Source organism: Cynocephalus volans, chromosome 2 (genome assembly GCF_027409185.1).
Source record: "Cynocephalus volans isolate mCynVol1 chromosome 2, mCynVol1.pri, whole genome shotgun sequence".
Lineage (NCBI taxonomy): Eukaryota > Metazoa > Chordata > Mammalia > Dermoptera > Cynocephalidae > Cynocephalus > Cynocephalus volans.
In genome coordinates this window covers 67,093,174-67,117,219 of record NC_084461.1, presented here as the reverse complement: position 1 = coordinate 67,117,219, position 24,046 = coordinate 67,093,174, and the positions used below count along the sequence as shown (strand labels likewise).

Genomic DNA, 24,046 nt, shown 5'->3' with positions numbered 1-24,046 from the left:
TTTTTTTTTTTTTTTTTTTTTTTTTAAACTTTTGTTAACCTCAGAAAGGAAATACAGGGAAATTGTATTAATTTATTGTTTATAGTTACCTAGATGGACTGGAGTGAACATTTCCATTATCTATGTAGAAAAAGGAGTACTGAGCTAATTACAGTACACATTATTTTTCAGTGAAACAAAATATTGTAAATCACTTCTACCTATTTTTTAACATAGTCCCTAAAAGGCCCCTTATGTTAACCTGGTTTCTATATTCATGCATGTTCTTGAAGGTTATAAATTGTAATTTTTTAAAAATAGGCTTCCCACTCTGAAATTAAGCTTTACCGTAGCCTTAGAGGTGATCCCACCACGTGATTTCACAGAAGGAGACAGTGGGGTAACTTCTAGCATGAGCCTGTTAGTGTTAACAGCAGATTTAATTTTGCACACCCACTAACAGGAGATAAATCTTCACTTGCTTCTGAATTTTAAAAGAATTTGATATTCTAAAAAAACATAAATTATCCTAAATGTGTTCCAAACCAGTTATTAGCCGTATTGTGGTATTTTTAGAATATAAGGAGGTCTATGAAATTGCAGTATTACAAATGTAAAACAAACACATATCAATCATCTGTCTTAAAGTTACTTTTTATCCTTCTTTGGAAACTTTTCACTTGGTGGTTTTAGTTAAAATTTAAAAAACAGGTTTTTTTTTTAGTAGAGACTAACATTGAGGGACCTCATGATCAGGCTGAGGAAAAAGACAAAATTAATTAAGGGATTTTTTTAGGAATTAATAGGGGAAAACTGTTTGACTGTGAGGCTATTCTAATTTGTTGCTAAAAACGCTAATAGTTTTGCATAAAACAGTAGACGTATCTTGGAGTTATAATGGATTTCATGCTTTAACTGTTGGAGTATACGCATATTTTCTTTTTATAGTTATAAAGATGACTGAACACCTGAGAATTTTTGTTCTTCCAGTCTGGAGACTATATGTTCACATTGATTTGTTAAACATATGGTCTTTTTAAATATGCAATTATTGAAGAATGATGTTACGGGCCGAGCCCGTGGCGCACTCGGTAGCGTGCTGCGCTAGGAGCGTCGCCGCGGGTTCGGATCCTATATAGGAATGACTGGTGCACTCACTGGTTGAGTGCGGGTCACGGAAAAAAAAGAAAAAAAAAAAAAAAAGAATGATGTTACTATTACTAGTATGCAGTTTTTAAAAATATTTTACTTATGTGGAGGGAAGGAAAAATTTTCTTAATATTAAATTATATTTAACATATTCATTTAATAAATAGACTGATTATAATTATATACTTGATTTCTTTGACTAACACTTAAATTGAGCCATCTGCATTGAATACTGTCGCATTTAGAAATAAGAACTTTTGTATTTAACATTTATAAAAGCTATTATTTCTAGTTTACTTTATGCACCAAAATTTTCTAAATGTTTACTGTTTTGCTAATCCTTAGTTACTACCTGGGATTGGACTTCCTCTACTGATCTTTCTCTGGGGAGTCTAAAAGCAGTTACTTTGACTTGAAGATGTAGCTTCTTCAACTACTGGAATTTATAGATTAGCCACAAAGATATTTGACAGATTTCTGAATATAAAACTTAGCAGGTCAATTTAAGCTTTTAATTATGTTAAAGTCATTACATAATCTTACCATTTCTCTCATTATTTTAAAAATACTTAACTGTAGTATTTTAGAAGACTTATTCCCTGAACTTGTTTAGATTTTACATTAATCAGTATTAATCAATACTCATCTACATTTCTTTACTGAAATCAAGATTTCCACCTGAAGGTTGAATATTTTACAGCTAATGTTAGAATCCCCAGAATATCAGAGCTAGAAGAGACCTCAGAGATGATGTAATCCAGGATTTTCCAAACTGTGGTAGTTTGAAATTAATTTAATAGGTTTTTCATGGCCTTTTGAAAAAATAAATATAAAACCAAATAGAAAATATCAGAGTAAAACTCACCTTAAGAGAAGAAACTGGGGGGACATGTGGTTCTCCTCTTGCTCCCTTGTGCTTGGGTCGTGGTTGCCTCTGGGGTTCTCACTGGTGAGTCCTTTCTGAAAAAAAAGTATAAAAACATAAATAGTAGAAACTGTTTCAGTCATATACATATATATGTGTGTGCTGGATTACAGTGTAAAATGTCAAAGTCTGAAAGCATGTGCCTTTGGCATGTGAGGAAACTAAATCCCAGATATTAGGTGAGTTGTCGTGGGTCACATAGTTCATCAGTAACAACTCTGAGATTGCACGTCACTCTCTTAACCCTATCATGTTCTGTCAGTTAGTTAACAGTACATTTTAGTCAAATACCCAATACCCAACACAAGCATATTGTTGTGTCAGGAAGTGAATAATCATTCGTATCCTAGGAGACCTCTATACAAATAAGATCAATGTTTCATGAATTAGAGACGGAAAGAATATCAAAATAAATTTTATTTGAATCTGAAACTCACGAGTGTTTAAACTGGATGCACTATTCTTTTTTTCCATGGCAAGGGAAGACAATTAAAATCTTATGTTTTAAAATTTTGTTTACACTATTTATTTTACCTTCCTTCCTCAGTACTTGTTTTAACAGAAGAGAATGAATAGCAAAAAAAAAAAAAAAAAATTGCCAGTATTTCTCTGTTCTGGTTGATCCCATTTTGCTGCTTTTAAATAAGGAGCAACATCACTAGAATGTTTATGTTTTTAAAAAAAGATGGGATGTAGAGAACAGGGATCTAGTCAACGAAGTTAATTAAGAGTTGACTATAGTAATAGCTACTTAGCAAGTCAACTTGTGCTCTTCGTAGAATTCAATTTTATGCCTAAATCTCATGAATTTGTGTTAATTAACATACCAAAAGAAGGCCCTGATTTTCATTTAGGACTGAAAATTTTAGTAATGTGGTTATAGTTTGTTCTTTAATCTTTGTAAGTTTTATTTTTAAAAAGTTATTACTTAGCAAGATTTTTTACTACTTTTAATTTTTATTATAACTTTTTATAATAAAATTTTTCATATATATGAGTGAATATTATACTGTATTCCCATAAACATATTACCCAGCTTCAACAGTTCTGAAAAAATGCTCAGTCTTGTTTCATCTCTATCCCCACCCTCTCCATCACTGTATTATTTTTAAAGCAAATATCAGACCCACAAATACTTTTTAAAATTACATTTGAACTTTTAAAAAATGTATATACTAAGGTTTTACAACTTTTACATTATATATGATTCAGTGGTATTATAGGTTACTTCGAATTATTTACTACTTTCTTTGATTTTTAATTATAGTGCTGAACTAAATTTTACATGAATGGGCTGCTCAATACCCCTTAATCAAATGCTATAGTACTGTTTTCTGTTCTTGTTGTAAACTATGCAAAATCATTTTCATTGACTAAGTTTCAGTGAATTAATACTTTTTTAGCTTACTAATTTAAATGCTTTAAAAGTTTAGAGATGTGTAAAATAGAGAGATCATGAGGATGAAATGTTTACTAATTTATTTGGGAATGTGTTATTAAATTTTATCCAAATTGCTATTTCTTTCTAAAAAATATGTATTTTTTAAACTAAATGGTAATATCCTTTTAGGATTGAGCAGGTGTAGACTCTGACCCACAGAAGTTTTCAGGGCATTCTTTGAGACCATAGTCTTAGATTATATATACTAAATAAAGTAGCTATATACTAATAGACTAGCATGTACATATGTGAGAAAGTTTTGTTCTCTCATTCCTAGGAGTTGTTTGCTTCGTAGCATCAGCTGTGTGGAATTCTAGAATTTACTTAGTATTTCTTACAAATAATAAATAGATTTTTTTAAAGATCTAAAGCTACCAAAATTCTCTTGCAATAGTTAATTTTATAGTATTCCAGTACTGTTAGAATGTAATACTGAAATGTAATACTGAAAACTAAAAGGTTTTATTTTGTTCATTATAATTTTATGATCCTCACATATGCAGTACTATAACTGATAAATAATTGCTGTTATTATATTTTTGAGAATTCAGAACAGACATAAACACATTAGCAGTTTGTGGAGCCATTTTTGTACTGATAAATTTTAATAACAGTTTGATTACCTTAATGGAAAATAGGCTCATTTAAGCACTGATTACATATAGATTCTTCTAATGTTTAGATAATGTATTCTCATGGGGCTGCTAGAATTTATGCATTTTGGGCATAGTGCATGTATCATCTATTCTGTTAAAGAAATTTTTCTGCCACTTCATGTGTTTCTAACAGATACTCATTAAAGGGTGGATGCAGAAATGTTACTTTCTAGTATGTTGATTTTGCCTTAAAGCAGTGTAACTACACTTTTACCAAACTTTATTACATCCAGGTGTGTTCACTCCATTTGTATTTATTATTAAAGTTTCATTCATTATCAAAGTTTCAGAAAGCCACTACTTTAAAACTGTGACTAGGGATTCTTGTACAATTTCAAACACTGAATTTCATTGGAAATATCATATACCATTTTAACTAAAATGCAAAAAAAAAAAAAACCCAAAAAACAAAGTAAATACAAAATATTTATATTTAACAAAATAAGTTAAAATACAAAAAAAGTGCTTTATCTTAAATCAGATATAGTTTGTACTTACTTTGAAAATGATACAAACAAGAAAGATATGAATGCCTGTTAAGAGCTCTAAAGCATATATTCTCCACACTGTACCATCTGTCTCCCTTTTTTATGGGTAGTAAGCAAAACTTAGAAGGTTATAGTTATAAGCCAAAGTAGAAATAATTTCTGTGGATAACTTTTGTTTGGATAAAATTTTGTGTGTAAAGCTGGGACTTGATTTCACAAGAAGTGGCTTTATCATTGATAAAATTGTAGGTGAAAAATTTAAATTGTAGGATTCCCCTTATTACTGCAGTTATAATTGACTTAAGTGTCATTATTATTCCACCATTGACTCTTAAAGATTAAATTAGTTTCTTCGAAACTAATTTGAAGGCAAAGACCATTTGTAAAAGATCATAACTCAACAATTTAGAGATGTCAGACTTTCCTTTACCATAATTGTGAATAAATAGCATTTTATAAGAAGTGCTGTAGTAACTTATTCTGCATTTTCTGGAAGCTGATAAGCATTTATATATTTCAAAATAAGATGCAATAAAAATAATTTAGTGACCAACAGTGTTTACTTTATTGGCTTTCTGAATAGATATAATATATACTTAAATTTCCTATCTTGGATTTGTTAAGAACTAACCTTTATTCTCTTCTAAAGTCTAAAAGATTTTGATGAAAATGTTAAAATTTGCTAAAGCATTTTGTCAGTAATTATTACTTAATAGAGGTTATTTACAAGAAGAAAAATACTGTGTGTGTGTGTGTGTGTGTGTGTGTGTGTGTGTGTGTGTGTGTGTGTGTGTGTGTGTGTGTGTGTGTGTGTGTGTGTGTGTGTGTGTGTGTGTGTGTGTGTGTGTGTGTGTGTGTGTGTGTGTGTGTGTGTGTGTGTCCTGTAAGGGGATCGTAACCCTTGGCTTGGTGTCGCCCGCACCACGCTCAGCCAGTGAGCACACTGGCCATCCCTATATAGGATCCGAACCTGCGGCCTCGCGCTCCCAGTGCCGCTGCGCTCCCAGCGCCGCACTCTCCCGAGTGAGCCACGGGTTCGGCCCGGAAAATACTAACCTGCCTCCAATGGAGATTAGTCCTTCCCCGTCTCCACCTATGCCTTACCATTATTATTAATAGGAAAAAATGTTTGTCAATCTATCACTAGTGATTGTCAGCTTCTATTTTCAAGATGACTAGCTGGAGTTAGAAGTGTAGTCATTTCCCATGGAACAGATTAATACTAGATAAATGATGATCTGTATGGATGACTTTGTAAAATTCCTTTTTTACCTTCATTTCTATTCTTAGCAGACCACAATATCCATTGAAAGGGAGGTGTATAACATAGATGGACAGTTCTGCCTTTGGACATAGGGAAAAGTGCTTTTCCTTTGGATTTGGCTTTCCATCTTTCCTCTTACCAGAATAGTAAGGACCAAGTTCAAGGTGTGAACCTATGCAGAAGCTAGGCAAGCCACATAAATGTCGGAAATGTATGGTGTATATGATAGTAAGGAGTGGTGAGGTCAGTGGTGAAGTGGAGTGTGCAAGGGTTATCTACAGGTATTAAAGTTTTTTTTTTAATGAGGCCAAAAAGAGGAATGGAGACTAGGTTACCGATCTGATTTCTAATCTAGACATTCAAAAGGAATCTTTGTAAAGACTGGGGCCATCTCTTGCATCATGGCGATAGCAGGCTCACATTTCATATGGAAATAAGCTGTCAATTTATTCACTGATGTTGAAAGTAGTCATCCTCCAGGGACTTCTTTCCTTGTAGGATGTGTAAAATGCAGGTATAACCAAATAGCTGGGATAAATGTACATTGTACTTTTATTTATTTTCTATCACTTTGCCATTTCCCATTTATAGTTCAGCTTCATCGTACATCCAGTGTTGACAGAATTATTAATTTTTATGACCTTGTCCTGAATTGAAGTCTGAAAGTTGGTATTAGAACTTTGGAGATAGAAGAAACATTAGCTATTAACATAGTTTAGCCACTTCATTTTACTGAAGAGGAAGCAAATCCAGAGAAGAGTTATTCAGTAATACTATTTGCTAATGGCTTAGGTTAGACCAGAGAGATCTCCAGAGGCATTGATCATTAGGATCTATCCAGGTTGAGGCAGCTCTTTTCTAAAGAGCTAAACTCCAAGAAGGTTTGTTTTCTCTATCACTTTTCGGATAACTATCATCCTGATTTTTATCATTGTTCAACACATGTTTACCATTACTTACTTATTAGCCTACCCTGCTAGATTCTCAGCTTCCGAACTAAGCCTCCTTGACTTGCATTTCTTGGTATCCCATATGGTTTGCAGCCATTTTAGATACGTTATAGATAATGAATAAATTTATTGAGCAAATAAGTGCATATGTTTTTCCTGTTACTGAGATGACAGGGGTAAATAAGTTGGTGCAACTTGATCATTAGCATGAAAAATACACCATACATTGGGCAGGTTAACAAAGATACCAATTTGAAGAATATTTCGCTTTAGTGTCTTAATTCTAGCAGGATACACTTAGTTATTAATATTCCCCTTCCTATTTTTAATAACAGCTTTATTAAGATATAATTCCTATACTAAATAATTCACCTATTTAAAAGTACAATTCAGCATTTTTAGTATGAGTATATTCAACAAGTTGTACAACCATCACCACAATGAATTATAGAACATTTTCATCACCTCCTAAAAAAAACCCTGTACCCATTAACAGTTACTCCCTTCCACCCCCCACTTCCCTAAGCAACCACTAACCTACTTTTTGTCTCTATAGATTTGCCTGTTCTAAACAGTTCATATAAATGGAATGATATAATATATGACTAGCTTCTTTCACTTAGCATGTTTTTTTAAGGTTCATCCATGTTGTAGAATGTACGCATATATCATTTTCCTTTTTATTGCCTAATAATATTCTAATTATGTGGATATACCATATTTTCTTTATCCATTTATCAGTTGATGAACATTTTGGTTGTTTCCACTTTTTGAAAATTCTGCTATTATGAATAATACTGCTGTGGACATTTGTGTATGAGTTTTTGTGTGGGCGTATGTTTTCAGTTCTCTTAGGTATATACCTGAGTAGAATCACTGGGTCATATGGTAATTCTATGTTTAACCTTTAGAGGGACTGCCAGAGTGTTTTGCAAAGTAGCTGCACCATTTTACATTCCCACCAGCAGTGTATAAGGATTTCTCCACATCATCACCAACACTTATTATTGTCTGTCTTTTTTTATTATAGTCATCCTAGTAAGCGTAAAGTGATATCTCACTGAGGTTTTGATTTGCATTTCCCTGATGACTGAGGTTTTGATTTGCATTACCCTGATGTTAAACATTTTTTCATGTTGCTTGTTTGTCTCTTGTATATCTTCTTTGGAGAAATGACTATTCATATCCTTTGCCTGTTTTTAATTGGCTTATTTGTCTCTGATGAGTTGCATGAGTTTTTTAATATATTCTAGATATTAACTGCTTACTAGATAAATGATTTTAAAATATTTTCTCTAACTCTCTGGGTTGTCTTTTCACTTTTTTGATGGTGTACTTTGCAGCACAAAAGTTTTTTAATTTTAAGTAAGTCCAATTTATCTATTTTTCTTTTGTTGCTTCTGCTTTTGGTGTCATATCTAAAAAATTATGGCCTAATCCAAGGTCGCAAAGCTTTATGCCTATATTTTTTTTCAGAGAGTGTTATAGTTTTACCTTTTACAGTTAGATCTTTGATTCATTTTGAGTTAATTTTTATATATGATGTGAGATAGAGGCCTACCTTCATTCTTTTACATGTGGTTATCCAGTTGTCCCAGCTCCGTTTGTTGAAAAGACATTGAATTGTCTTGGTTCCTTTGTCAAAATTCAGTTGACTGTAAATGTGAGGATTTATTTCTGGACTCTTAATTCTTTCCCATTGATATGTCTGTTCTTATCCCAGTACTACACTGTCTTAATTATTGCAGCTTTGTATAAGTTTTGAAACTGGGATGTGTGATTCTTCCAACTTTGTTCTTTCTCTTCAAGATTGTTTTGACTCTTCTGAGTATCTAGAATTTCCATGTGTATTTTAGTCCTTAGAAATTCCATATGAATCTTGTAAATTTCTGCAATGAAACTAGTTGAGATTCTGATAAGGACTGTATTGAATATGTAGATGAGTTTGGAGCAAATGGCCACCATAATATTAACTCTTTTGATCCATGAACATGGGGTGTTTTCCCATTTATTTAGAGCTTCTTTAATTACTTTAAACTATGTTGTTTAGTTTTCAGAATATAAATTTTCCACTTACTTTGTTAAAATGTATTCATGTTTTATTCTTTTTGATGTTATTATCGGTGGAATTGTTTTCCTAATTTCATTTTGCATTGTTTATTGCTAGAATATAGAAAAACAATTGATTTTTGTATAGTGATCTTGTATTCTACAAACTTGCTGAACTTGTTTATTAGTTTTAATAGGTTTTTAATGGAGTCTTTAGGATTTTCTATATGCGAGATTATTTCATCTGCAAATAGAGATAGTTTTACTTCTTCCTTTCCTATCTGGACACCTGTTGTTTCATTTTCTTCACTAAATGTCCTGGCTAGAACCTCTAGTACAATGTCAAATAGAAGTGGCATGAGCAGACATCCTTGTCTTGTTCCTGATTTTAGGGGGAAGGCATTCAGTCTTTTACCATTAAATAAAATGGTAGCTGTGCATTTTTCATAGATGTTCTTTATCAGGATGAGGAAGTTCCCCTCTATTCCTAGTTTTTTAGCATTTTACTCATTAATATTTATTCCTATTGGTTAGTGACTTTCTCTCCTCATTCCCGCACACTGTTTGGTGGCTTTAGGAATGTATGCATCAACAAATAACAATATGCTTTCCTTGTGTTTACTTCTTGAAAGGTAATTGATAGGTTATTTTAAAGGAAAAAGAGTTGGACTAAGCAGAAGAATTCTTATAAAAATGTCACTGTTTTCAAAGAGCTCATCACTGGGCCTCAGTTTTCCTATGTAAAAATATGAAACCTTCCTGTCTTCTAGTTTTTTAGCTCTCTAAAAAATGTGGAATAGCTCTTACAGAAGATGAGAATAGGGTAAAATTACTATCTGATTTTTTAAAAGATATAGTTGATTTTTTTCTTCAGTATCTTTCTAATTGAAAGAAGTTAAAAATATGCCTTTTTTTAAAAAAAGAGGAAGAATGTAAATATTCCTTTAAAAGTATACTGGATAAATTATATCCTCAATGAATATTAAGCATGTTCTTATTAAATATGAATAAAAATACTCATACTGAAAGTTGTCTATTTCAAATAACTCTAATTTGTAATGTAATTATTACTCTAGAAAAGACTCGTGTTTTTCCTTATTGCATTATATAGAAATGTCAGCTGGTGATTATTTTATATGATCATTATGTGATCAATACTTGTTTTACGTTGACAGTATCCTACCTAGTTTATCATAGAGGGGTTGTGTTTCTGTATGCATGTAGTTTAAGAGTGTTCAGCATACTTGTGTGTTAACCTTCAAGCAATATAGGGATGCTGTAATCATGTCATAGGACATTTTAAAATACAAAGTAGAAAATTAAGTCATTAAATTAATCAAAAAAATTTTAGTCTTATTTACCTGGGGCACCAAAGGGTTTCTTTTCTTTTAATATTTAATTTTTTAACAGTAAAAAGTTCTCCATGACACTTAATATGAAACCATAGTCATAGTATGAACAAAGATTTCCTTCATAGCTACATTGGAGTCTGTAATGAGAAATTAATGGAACTGCATATTAACAAAAGTATCTTTAGAAATTATATTTGATCCTATGGCTTAATAGTTTTTTGTGAATGGGTCACTCTAGGGTACGCTTTACTCACAAGCTAAGTTACTGTTAAAGAGACCGCTTAAGGCCTCTCTGGCTCAATGAAATAATAGATTTTTTTCCTCTGGTGATATAGAGAATGGATATTAGTAATTTGTTATATTATGTGAAAACCATATCATGGGGTGTCATCTGAGTCCAAGAACACTGCTACTGTATAGTAGTCATGTCTTTTCAGCTTCTTTTAAAAGGGGTGTAGATATACTGTTCTGTCATTATTACATATGGTCAGAAAGTCTTAGGTTCCATAGCAAGGAAGGGAAATGATCTTTAACTCTACTTTATCCTAAAGCCTCGCAATCCATAGGACCCACTAGATGTCAAGCCCTGAACTTGTACTAGACATACTACATTTGGGGTTTTTTTGGAGAGAGTTATTTCAGGCAATAAGTAGTAAAAAAACAAACAAACAACAAAAAAAAACACCACATACCTAAATAGACTCCCTTCCCTTTCCCCCATTACCACTTGAACTTTTTTTTTTTTTTTTTGGAAAAGTTGGATTCTGTACTCCCTTATATGCTGATACCAACTGGATAGTTTTTTTTGAAAGTCAGAATAGATCAGTTCTCCAAGTTGGATTTTTCCCCCCACTGCGGAGACAGCCAGGTTTCCTTAGTGGATGACTTCTGTGACCACCTTTAGTTTTGGAACTTAGCAGAGTCACCATTTCCTGTGGAAGAAGAGGATCTGCAATTTATCCTAATTGAAAAGATGCAAATAGTCCCTCATTGAAAGAGAGTGACTAACATGGAAGAAACTTGAAATTTTAAAAGACCCAGTCATCACAGTTTTAACTTTGAAGAGTCAAAAGAAGTAGTAGCTTTAAAGAAGATATTTAACTGCTTCAATTCCTGTGTATGCCTAGATAGCATTTAAGCTATCTCCAGGTAGAAGAAGAAAAAAATGACTTGGCTGGCATCCCGTGTTTTGTTCCTTTGGCAAAATGCTGTTATACTTGCTCCACTGATTTTCAGAAGACTTAAAGGCCCTTGATGGAGAAAAATTTCCATTGTTGAGAATCAAAATAGCCTCTCTTCCTAATAAAGATAGTGAAAAATAAGCAACCTAATCTTCCTGGACTTCTAAGTAGAACTGGTTCGTAGAATTTTTTTAAGACAAAAATACAGACATTTTTCTACATGTAATCTGATACTCATATCTTGGTCAATTTGTTTGTTGTCATATGAGAATGCTTAATTCCCTACCTCACAGGGATGTTGTGAGGCAAATTTTAAATGTTCCTAAGAAAACTTTAGAAATAATAACTTGCTTATTTCTTTGATAGCTTCCATAATCATAAGATTTTTTTACTTTAAAATTTACAAGTGCTTTCCCATAATTATGAATTGATATTAGGTAACGTTTTAAGTGGAAGATAATGTAGTTATATTTATCAATGAGTATCCTTGTATAAAGAGTAATTTGACTGCATGAAATGTCACATTAATTTTTTTTCAAATAAGAGCTTTTATACAATTATAATTAAAGAAAAGCTTAAGTAAAAATGTCTGGATTCCCCTTTTATTTAGTTGGGATTTAATTATTCAGACCTCTTAGATAAAAGGTAACCCAACTCATCAAATTCTAATGATAGCAAATGGAAAATAAGTAGAATTTAAAGAAAAAAATGAAAATCTTGGAACAAGGTTCAAGCATATAGAGTTGCCCAGAATTTAGACTTTGATAGAATTTAGTAAAACACTGTGTTATGTGGTAGAGGTGAAATCTCAGTAATATTTTCATTAAAAATAGGATTTACTGTAGGAATAGAGATTTGATGAACACTTGCTTCATATCACAGCAACAACATCAGAAAGAAAATTTTCATCTGCTAAATAAGGGAAAAACATTTATGTATGAATTAAAATTCATTCAGAGAAAATTCTTAATAGCCTGCAGAATTTGATTTTATTTGTACAATTTCATTTTTATGACATATTTTGGGGAGTAATTGTATAAAATTTTATGTTTCACATAAATCAGCCAACCAATTTTTCAAATCAATGCTTAGATATATCAAATGAATTATCAGATAATGGCTACCAGAGCCAAGCTTTAAAATTACTACCAAATTTCTACTTTCTGCTATTTGTTCCTATTGAGTTACAGTATCAGAAGATGAATCAACTCAAAGTGAATTTAGGGATTCACATCTATAATCTGATATTCATAAATAATTTAAAATATCTTTTCTAAATTACCATATTACTAAAATGTTTGTTTTATAACTTATATACGCTATAAAAAAAGGAATGGGCCTAGTCCTAGGTTAAGAGTGTTAGAATCAAGAAAGCATTTGAATCAGAATGTTGTATTTTGGTATGCCTCACTTTCTAAAAAATGTAATAGCCTTAGATGTACCTTGCACACTTCACCGGAAACCCTACTGCTCTTACCATCATATACACCACAAAATTCACTCCTTATGTTGTTTAACTTGTTAATTTATTAAAGTTGTGTAGGAATGGGAAGTATAAGTGTGACCTTTCTTTCACTAACTCAGTTTGTCCCTGTAATTGCTCCATCTTTTAATAGTTTCGTGATTTGCCCTCATTTAAGCAATTTATGTATATATTCATATCTACTGTTGATATGAATGATATGAATTGGTTCATAGTGTGGTATTCTTTATTTATTTTAATGCACATATATTTGGATACTGCAGCAAAAACAATATTTTGGAAATTCTAATCTTATAATATTGAAAAAATTATGTAAACAGTGAGCTAGTTTGGTGATAATTATGAAATTATTGTAAAAACCTTATGTATAAGCATTAATAAAAATCATTTCTTTAAAAATAATTCTGAACCTGGTTTCTATTGCCCCTATCTGATCTTTTTAACACCAAATATGAAAACTAATACTAAGAAGTTGTTTTTTTGGTTAAAATATTTAGAGAAAGGGTGCTTTTCCCCCAAAAAATATGATAGCATGTAATATAAAATGTGTGCTCTTTTAGCCAATCTGTTAGAGAAAGCACACTACACTAACATTAACATTTGATTAGAGAAAGTAAATGTTAATGTTAGTGTACATGTGCTTTGGAAATTTAGAAATGTAAGAAACAGATATATCAGTATTAGTCATTACCTTACCAGCATTATTTTGCTGTTTGAAACTTAGAAGGGCTTTATTGTATTAGTTTCCATTTTATTATAGCAACAGCTTATAGAATGCGTCCTGAACCCAATTTAATTCAAGAGAATAATTTCCTGGGAAGAAATGTGAATAATATAATGGTTTTGTCATTTTGTTGGTATCTAAAAATACAAAACACATTCTTACTGTATCTCCCTCTCAAAGATGAAGGGATTGTACCTAAGTTCTTCTGGCTATGCCACCAGTAGTATTCACTTAGGCAAATGACTTCATTTCTCTGAGCTACAGTTTCCTCATGTGTTAAGTATAAGAAGCAGTAGGTGGGTAATGGTTTCTAAGTCCATTTTGCTTGATTATCTTAAAGTGACCCTGCCTTTGGCCCAGGAAATGAATGATATCCTTTTGTGGTGGTCTATGGCTGGGCGTGAGATTTAGTGCTGAGTTTATAATCATTAAAACACTGGTAATGTTATTGTGCTACATAAAAGAACCCATGACATAAGGCAAATTAGCCATCTCTGTCTTTAAATAGAACATTAGGAAAAAGTAGTCCTATGCTTTCTCATTATGTGCACACATGATTAAAATTATTTAAGTTCTTTCCAGATGGCACTATGGATTCAAAATGTGTGATCCCTCATTTATTACTTTTAGAGCACTAGCAGAAGAGATAGCATAACTTTCTAATATCCTGGAATGGATTCTTATAATGGGATAGATTTCTGAACTGTAATGCTCTCTAGTAACTAGACTTATAGATTGAATTAAATCTTCTGTACTTGGAAATGGATTTTAGCAGTATTAAATCATAACCAGCAAAATGAAAAAAGACACTTGCTATATCTAGTGGCTCTCTTTGAAACATAATATCAACCAATGGAAAATGGTGAAGTCAGATATGCCATTGTTTGGGAAAGCAAGGTATAAGCAATTAATAAGTGATATACTGCTAAACCTGGAAATAATAGTGTAGACATTTAGCACTTTAAATAGTGTTGTTTGATATCCATCTGTGAGTCACACCTTAAAATCTCATACAAGTTCTAGAATAATTTATAGAAAGAAAGCATTATACCCAAAAAGGCCAGGGAAGAATACCCCTTGCTTTTATAATTTACTGAAGTTCAGTGATATTGAAAGATAAAAGGAGCATCTTTACTGTTTTTCTTCCTTAAGAGACCATTTTGTAATAGGAAATTTATTTAGCAATATCAGTTCAAAACTCTGACTGCTAGTCTATGTGCACTATCCCTAGTACTTCTAAAGATTAGGTGGTGGTAAAACGTATATGGAAGTCTATTTGTTAAAGGGCCTAGTCGGGTTTATATTTAATCCTATGCTTTTATCATTTATCATTACTTCTCATTTCATGAGAAATAGAAGATACAATTTCCCATTTTTCAGGGGAAAAAAAAATTAGGCATGAGGAAGTTAGGGAATTTTTTAAAAATCTAATGATACCAGAATTAGAACTTGACTCTAACCCTTTGTTTCTCTGCTTCAGTCTTTTCCTAATCTGTCTTGAAGAAATTTTAAGTCCCCATATGGAGACTAAACCTCAGAAAGATGATAATTAACAAGATCCATTCATCATTTGGCACAAAAATAGGTTATGAATCTTTAAAGTGTGTAGTTGAAATTTACCAATTTGAGTCTGTAGGCATTTAAATCATTTGAGAACATACTATGCATTTAGGTTAAGTCGACCTGGTCATATTGCTATTATAATTATTTACATTGACAAATATTTTAACATGATTTAGTATGTATGCTTGTGTGTGTATATATATGTGTGTATGTGTATAGTCATAGTATTCTTAACTATATAACTGGTAGTTTATATTTGCAAAGCAAAATTATTGAGGAATCTTAGATTTGGGTAATTTACAGAGTAAAGGCCATAGTAAATTTTCTTTACACATGCTATGATTTCTTTGCCCTTTAGTCTATTGATTTATTAATATCTGTACAGTTAAGAGTACAGTCTGTGTTTATCAAGTAGCTGGCTAAAGATTTTAGTTCTGCTTAGAGCTAAGCTTTATGTTTCTGAAACGATCATAGCATCAGCAAATATTTGTAACATTTGGGTTCTTAGATTTGTGGGTAAGGGTATGGCAGTTCTAGAGGGGGCATTGTAACAAAAGTGATTTCTTGAGAGCAGCAAGTTAAACTTGCAACACAGCTTCAAAAGTAATCTGCATAATATGATTAGAAGCCCTGGATAGTTCAAAAGTAAGTTTTAAAATTTATTTGAAAGTAAAGAGGTGAAAAGTAGTTCTATTATAAACCAGTGATTCTGAAACAAATCCAGAGGCTGGGAACACCTGGAAGGCACAATTACCTGTGTGGAGCATTGGATATGTATATGTATACACATATATAATCACATGAGTGAGAAATCATTTTACAAACAAGTTATGTATGTAAAATCACCATGAGCCCACACACATTGAGCAATCAGTGGTCTAACTAAGCATGACCAGCTCTTTCTGGCTGTTATACACGCATAGGTCCATTTTAATACTCATTTGTTCAAAATCATTTATTGAGTATGTCTTCGTGCCAAGTGAATACGGTTGCCCTCAAGGAGCTTCATGAGACGGTAGAATATATAAGCAGTATAGGCTATCATGAGGTAGTGATCCACAGTATGCTCTGGAAGCTCCACAGAAGAGTCCCCCAGCTATCCATGGCTACTTCAACACTCTCCAGTCTCAAACTTCCCTTTACACTCTTGACAAATATTTGAGTGCCAGACACTGGATACATCAGTGACCAAGAAAAAAGTCTCTGTTCTCATGGTGTTTAAACTTAAATGGGGGGGTAAGAGAGATAATTACAGAAATAACTGTGTAATTATTGCAGTGAAAAGTGCCATGAGAGAAGAGATGAAAGTGGGGGAAAGAAGTCAGGTGGTGGTATGGCTGGATCATAAGAGCGGGTCTCCTTGCGGAGTCCACTCCTTCCAGTAGGTAGAAGTTGCCCTAGCGAAGTGGGGAAGGAGCACTCCAAGCGGAGGGAGGGGCATCTGCTTTGGTCTTGAAGCAGTTAGGTGTTTAGTGCCTTCATCTGAAGTCATGGTAGTGACAACTGGAAAGTATAGAAAAAGACTAGGATGGAAGAAATGAGGGAACTGATCACTATGTAGCTTTGAGAGTAAGGGAATAGGAAGAAATAAAGGTATTTCTAGTCCACTAGGCTGTTAGCTTTTTGAAAACGATAACCATGCTTATTCATCCTTGAATCACATTGTCCAGTAGAGTGTTTGACATATAATAAGTATGCAGTAAACATTTTAATCAAGTGACTGGTTAATTGTTTCTTATATATTAGGTTTTTTTTTTTTTTTTTTTGCAGTTAGGGGAAGAAGTCTTTAAGGATAAGAGAAACGTCTTATACATTTGTATACCTCCAAGATATTAGACACTTAAAAGACAAGAAATATTTTTGATTTAATACATTGATCACTTTAATTAAATTTAGAAATTACACAAACTAATAGCCTATTTAGTTATACAATGACCATCAAAATACTAGCATCACATGTCTAAATAAATTAGAAATGCAAACCTTGATGGAGATAGAAAATGAACTAATACTTCAATTTTTTACATCTTTTTTCTCCAAATAAAACCCAAGGGTCAAAATACATAAATGCCCAGATTTTATAGGATTTGTCATATGGTTCTCACTTGCTAAAAATTTTAAGGAAGTGAGTGCATCTGACTTATAAATCAGAATATCACTTAGCACTGTCTGTTAAGATCCTCTGTGAATATTGTGTTAAGTAGTATCAGTAAATGGAATCTAAAATAAGTTTTCCTTTCTTTTTGAATTTCTTTACTCACTTTTATAAAAATGCATCTGAAAGTGTAATTTTACTCTCAAAAGATCAATATTTTTTAAGTTGCGTATTTGAAGTTTATTGAATGACACAAATCGTGTCATTTTAATACAATTCTTGATGAAACTCGGCATAGCAGCTGGACTTTCAGATCTGTATTTACATAGAGTTTCTCTTAAGGCTTTAGTTTGCTTTCTATAAATCAGTAGAATTGCAGAGATACAATTTAACTGGTTGGAAGATGAGGAAAAAAATTCATCAGTCATCACCAGCTCATAAGGCATTTGTATAAGCAGTTCACTAATATGAGTGAACACAATGTATATGATAAAAGCTCCTCACAAGCTAGGAATATGTGGTTACTTGGGATGATTTTCTGAAAGCCGTTAATAAGCCAAGTAAACCTCTAGAAGCACTTATTATACTAAGAGCCTAGTTTTAGTGGAATCTGCACTCATCCATAGAAAGCAGCCTAGCAAATATTAATAGAAGGGCCTGAAGTAGTTCCACAGATATTCACATTTATATATGTTATGAAATTATTTACTTCTCATGTAAATATAGGCAAAGCATCCAACCATCTATCTCCACAATATAAAGTCTTTCAACTTTGAGTACTAATGACTTATGTCTATTATTTTCATATCCTCAAAAAGAAATGTAGAGATTCTTTCTACTTTAGTAGTCCATCCATATTTGTAACCTTTCTCCATTTTGAAATATGTTTTGCAGACTTTGCTATGATGTTTAAGATCTTTGGAACAATAACGTAAATCAGTTTAATCCTTACTTTATCAGAGTATTTAAGGATTTGATCGCATCTTTAATGTTTTCATTTCTATTAGTTTAATCTGATTATCTCTAATTTTTATTAATCTGTATTCCAAACTAGTTGAAAAGTAGTCACCTGTTTTTCAGTGATCTGTGTATAGTATTCTCAACACTATATGTTATATATATATACAACTGCATAAAGCCAATTGTAGACTATACATAAGGTAATGTAGCAGAGGAATAGCACCTGGGGAAAAAAGACAAAATAGTTCAGATGGAAAAACCTTAAGGCAAGAGTCTCAATTCAAGTCCTAGCTCTTTTGCTGTTAATGGAATACAAAATTCCCATCCATTACAGCATTTGAATTTAATAGTTTGTGTTTGTTAATTCAGACTTACTATTGATGACGCTTAGTATAAAGGAAGCCCAGGTCACTGATCATAAGTGGCAATTTCACACAAAGAAAAACTCCTTCCAAGTCACAGATTACAAAAGAGGTTATTAGATCAAGGGAAACTGAATTTTTGTGATGAATATGCTCAGGTCTGTCACTCTTACTGGCAAAACAACAAAATAAATATTATGCTGACAGCTTTCAGTTGTGTCATCTTCCTATAGCTGAAGTGGTGACTCTTGCTGAATTAATCTGGAGTTGGAGTACAGCCAGACTTCATCACCTTAGCCAGTAAAGTTGGTTCTCAGCGATATCAGAGACTTTTGCTTCTATCCAGGCTGATCAGGATGGCTTTAGAAAGAAAACTAAAAAGCCTCTGTTGATAACAGCCAGTAGTGGACTAAACTATTATTAATCCTGGACCCTGTTCATTTATTATCATCTCCCCTTCCTTAGAGTTCATTTACATGATACTTTTGATCAGAGCCCTTATCTTTGCATATTATTTATATTGCTTATGTATGGATTAAATAAATGAAGTTGGTGATGATGTTTCTGCCTCAACTAACAGACAATAATAGAAACAAGTAAAATTTTGTTTACACTATTACTCGAACATTTAAGTAATTTAAATTAACGTCTTTTGATTCTGACCTCCTTTTCAAAAGCAAATTGAAATTGAAATGCAAAAGCTCTCTGATTTTGAGTATCAGATAGTGGCCAATTAAATTACTGATTACTATTGGTTTCTAAAAGATGAAAAGTTTTCATGACAGGAAACTGGGAAAAGGAGATTTTACTATAAACTTACCCATATGATTTCTACCCAGTTCTAGCTTTGGCAAAAACCTCTGCTTATCATTTGTTCAGTTCTGCCAGTACGTAGGGTGATTTCTATTACTGCATTTATAGTGTTTTTCCCCATCAATCCTAAATTGTGCTAAACAATTTGTAGGGTGAATTTTCCTTAAGTGACCTACTTTGCAAAGAAACAGGGATATTTTAGCTTCCAAAATTAACAGATTATAGATGGAAAGATAAAAATATTCATTTCTGTTTTGAATAGATTATAATGATTATAATCTATAAATAAGAGAACAGACTTGGAATTAATTGATTTCACTCTTTGCAAAAAATGGATACTATTCATAAGAGTTGAAAGAAACATAATTTTCATTTTATGTGTAAGACTGATTTCCTGAAGACATCTTTTCAGTAAGATAATCTAATGTTATGTTGTGAATAAATTTCCAAAGAAAGCTTTTAGTCAATGGTCAGTATTTTAAAAAGGGAAATTCACACAAATATTGACTTGTATGAATATAGTAGATGCATAATTCACAATATCATCTTAGGTCAATTATTTTTTCTTCTCACTAATGAACTAGCAGTAGGTCCCCAGAATAGCTTTTTATTCTCTTCCCTTAGATCTGGCTCCCAACCCTCTAAATTCACAGATGTAAGGAAACTATGATTTACGTTAAAATATTTAAAAGCAGTTTGAGCCTTTCACAAATAAATATTTTTGAGTAAGAAGTTGGTATCCACACCCCCTCCCTTAAAGAGAACAAGCTGCTTTAAATTTTCAGAGATTCTCTTTAGAAGATTTAGAGCATCATGGGAAGGGGCCAGCAGCGAGAATATAAAGTAAAAGTGAGGGCCGGCCCGTGGCTCACTCGGGAGAGTGCGGTGCTGATAACACCAAGGCCCCGGGTTCGGATCCCTTAAAAAAATAAAAATAAAATAAAAATAAAAAAATAAATAAAGTAAAAGTGAAATTGGGACCTCCTGTGGCTCTTCACCCCTGTATTTCCATTCCTCAGCTATAGCTGTGTTAGGGCACATGGCAAAGACCACAGGAGGCACTGTGCCAGGCAAGCAGTACACAGATGTTAGCAGATATTACAGTATGGAGCCACCACCAGTAAGAGCCACTCATCAGCACAGAGAAACGCTGCTCTTACTGCTAGGAACACAGTTATGGGAGCCAGGGCATTTCTAAGGACGGCTTATGGGTCTCCATTTTCGTGAATAAAAGTGAAGGTAGACTAGACTTTTTTTGTGTCCTCTAAAATCAAATGGAAAGCTATGCATTGAAGTGCAGGATGTTTTCATGAGGTACACATGAGGTTCAGATTCAGGTTTCATTGCTTTTCTTCTCCCTTCTCACAATCAGAAATCACCTGGACCACTTAGGTAGTCATTTCTGTTTGTTTTCTCACTTCTTCATTAATTTGCTGAGTGTATTCCGAGGTCTACACCAAAGGTTTACACTTGTTCTAAATAATACATCTATGGTATCCGAGGATGATGATAAAAATCAATGAGTGTACTCCTTATGTGGGTTGGTTTAAATTACATCTATTTCAGTTATTTACACCACTAATCAAAAAGAGCCCCGTTAAAATATTTAATGTTAAATATTTTTAACTTTTTCATAGCTCAGCGAGGATTCTTTCAAGATTCTTTATTGCTTATGCATATGGGAAAGGTACTAACATTGGAGCACCTATTTTGGGCTTTCTTCAAGGGTACTTACATAGGCTGTTTACTTGTCAAAAATCACCCTGTGGAGATAGTTGTTTCTAATCCTAATTTTACAGATGAGGAAACTGAGACCTAGTGTGGTTAGATAATTTGCCCAAGGCCCCATAACTAGCAAATGATTGGAACCTTAATTTGAACCAAGTCATCAGACTCCTGAGTCTGCTCTTTTAACCAACTGTTTCAGCAATTGGTTCTTGCTTAATATGTGTATTTAATAAAATTCTTCACAACTCAGAAATATTTATTGGCTGGAAAAGGCATGTATTATACATTTTGAAGTAATTTGTTTCAGATTAATTTTATGACGTTCTCAGAAAAATGATGTTTCACTTTCTTTACCAGAACTAAGTAAAATTCCATATTTTTTCTGATCTAAGATGCCTTTGACTATAAGACGTAACCATTATTTGCATACCATCAAGGGGAAATATTGTCAAACTACAACTATGACAGCTCTTTTTAGACACAGATTTTAATATATGCCCCTTTTGTACACATGTAATATATATATAATAGTTTAAAGTGTTTTATAAGTTCATCATATTCAGAATCTAATGATTCACTTTTTGACTCTAGTTTATGTCCACATTTTTCTACCCATTATCATCTATTTGTGCCATCATTAACATTGGTGAGGGCTGGCCAGTTAGGTCACTTGGGAGAGCATGGTGCTGGTAATACCAAGGTCAAGTGTTTGGGTCCCCTTACTGGCCAGCTGCCAAAAAAAAATAAAATAAAATAAATTGGTGATACAGTGTTTCTTTTAAAAATGACACCACTCTTGGGGCCTGCCGGTGGCTCACTTAGGAGAGTATGGTGCTGACACCACCAAGTCAAGGGTTAAGGTCCCCTCACCAGTCATCTTTCTAAAAAAAATAAAATAAAAAACTACTCCATTCTTATCTCTGGGATTTTCTTTTAAACTGATGTTTATTAAAAGCTTTAGTGCTTAAAATTTCAGTTCTAAACACCATGTTTCCCAGAATATGACCAAGTGATTTTCAGTTTACTATAGGAACTGCCTTTAAAACTTTATATAAGCAAACATATATCTTTATGTGTTTTTACCCATAGCCATCAGTTTCTATATTGTATAGTAATCCTGACACGCCAGGCTATGTGCAAAGACGATGGATTGTGAGGCAGGAAAGAATCTGAGATGGAAAGTAAGTCATAGGGAATCACTAAAACATACGTTAAAAAAAAAAAGCTAGGGTCATAGGAGGCAGCTTTTAGAAGCAGCTGCCAACAGGAGTATAAAGAACAGAACAATGTGAACATCTGATAAAAGGATCCTAAGGAGTACCCTGATTAGTAAGTTAATTAGTGCCAAAATTACAGGAAGCTTTGAGAGATACCTTGTTAAGCATTTGGGCAAATTGAGGCTTTCAGTTACATCTACTAGAAAAATCCATTCATATACTAGGCAATTTGCCTAACAGAAGCTGAAATCTCTACTCACTCAAGTCCTTTTGAAAATAAATATTATTTATAAAAAATGAAAAACTACCATTTTCATTTAAAAGGTATTTCATTCCTTTAAAAGGACAACTTAAATTTTATTAAGAAACAAAAATTTAGACCCTAAACTGTTGAAGACATCATTAGTTTCTAAGTAGAACTAGCTTGGAGCCAAGAGGATGACATGAAAACATCTATGCCTAAAAGTGGCACACGTGTAGGTACAAGTCAATGTTGGTTGCTTCTACATTCACAGTTATGGAGTGGGAAGTGAGAAGACAAACCAACAGGCATATCCTGAGACAAGGCAATGCTGTGGAGGCTTTCATATTTAGGGATTAACCTCACTACTGATACAGAGAATAATGTAGAGAAAACTGTTGCAACCTGTTTTTAAATCCTCGTTAAAAAGATGATCTGAATATTTTTCTCAGTTCTATATAATTAACATGCTTAGAAAGTACATGCAAGGAGTTACCCCCCTAGAGACTCTGCTGACAGGTCCTGGGCCCTGGAGGCATGGGAGAGAGGCGGCTTTCTTAGACTCTGCAAGTGGCCATTCACATGCACGGTTCACTCCACAAGTTGAACATTGCATTGCTCATGCATTCGACTCTTATTGTGTTATATAGTCTTGTGAAGTACTTTTTCTCCTTGATTTTATATAACTAATGAAATTTAAGAATGTCTCAAAGAACTTTGACTTTAGATAAAGGAAAACTGTAAAACTCCAGTTTAAGGAACCTTTCACATGAAGTTTTTGGAGCGTTTTGAACTCCCTCTAGATTTGAAGTGAACAAGATGCAAGCTGGTCCCTTTTGAAGGGAAACTTTACCAAACAGTCACAAAAATATATAATTGTGTTGCCCTCATTCCAGTGTTGAGACATGACATCATAGTGGTATTTCAGTATCTCTTCTGAATCACTGATATCTCCAACTAAACAATTTAGTGGTTTCTTTGTGAACAGTTTATATAAGGTGAAACTATCAAAATTGTGCCTATGAAAAAGGACCATATTAGCAGCCAGAGAACCCCAACAATGTTTTAACAAGTATTCCTGAAATAAAAGATGCTAACTTAAAATTTTAGTGTCAGAATTAATCCCAAGTTATTAATTACAGCTAAAATGTGTAATGGGGGAGAATGTGATATCTTAGAGTTGAAGATTTAAAAAAAGGAAGATTGTTTTTTCAAAATTAGTGTGCAAACTGTTCGTGTGTGTTTAAGGATTGAACACATCTAAGATAGAATTTCCTCCAGGATACCCTTTTGCATTTACTGTAAGTTGAAATTGTGTAGGGTATTCTAATAGAAGCAATTATATACTTCATGGCAAAGGAATATATGAAGAAGCAACAAAGAGAAAAGGAAGATTGAGAAAAATCAAAAATATGTTGTTTCCTAA

At 32.9% G+C, this 24,046-nt stretch overlaps 1 protein-coding gene across 3 annotated transcripts in view; it reads left to right on the top strand.

The window, feature by feature from the left end:
• HOMER1 (homer scaffold protein 1) overlaps window positions 1-24,046 on the top strand; it is a 130,551-nt gene that overhangs the window by 60,446 nt on the left and 46,059 nt on the right. The window lies entirely within an intron of this gene.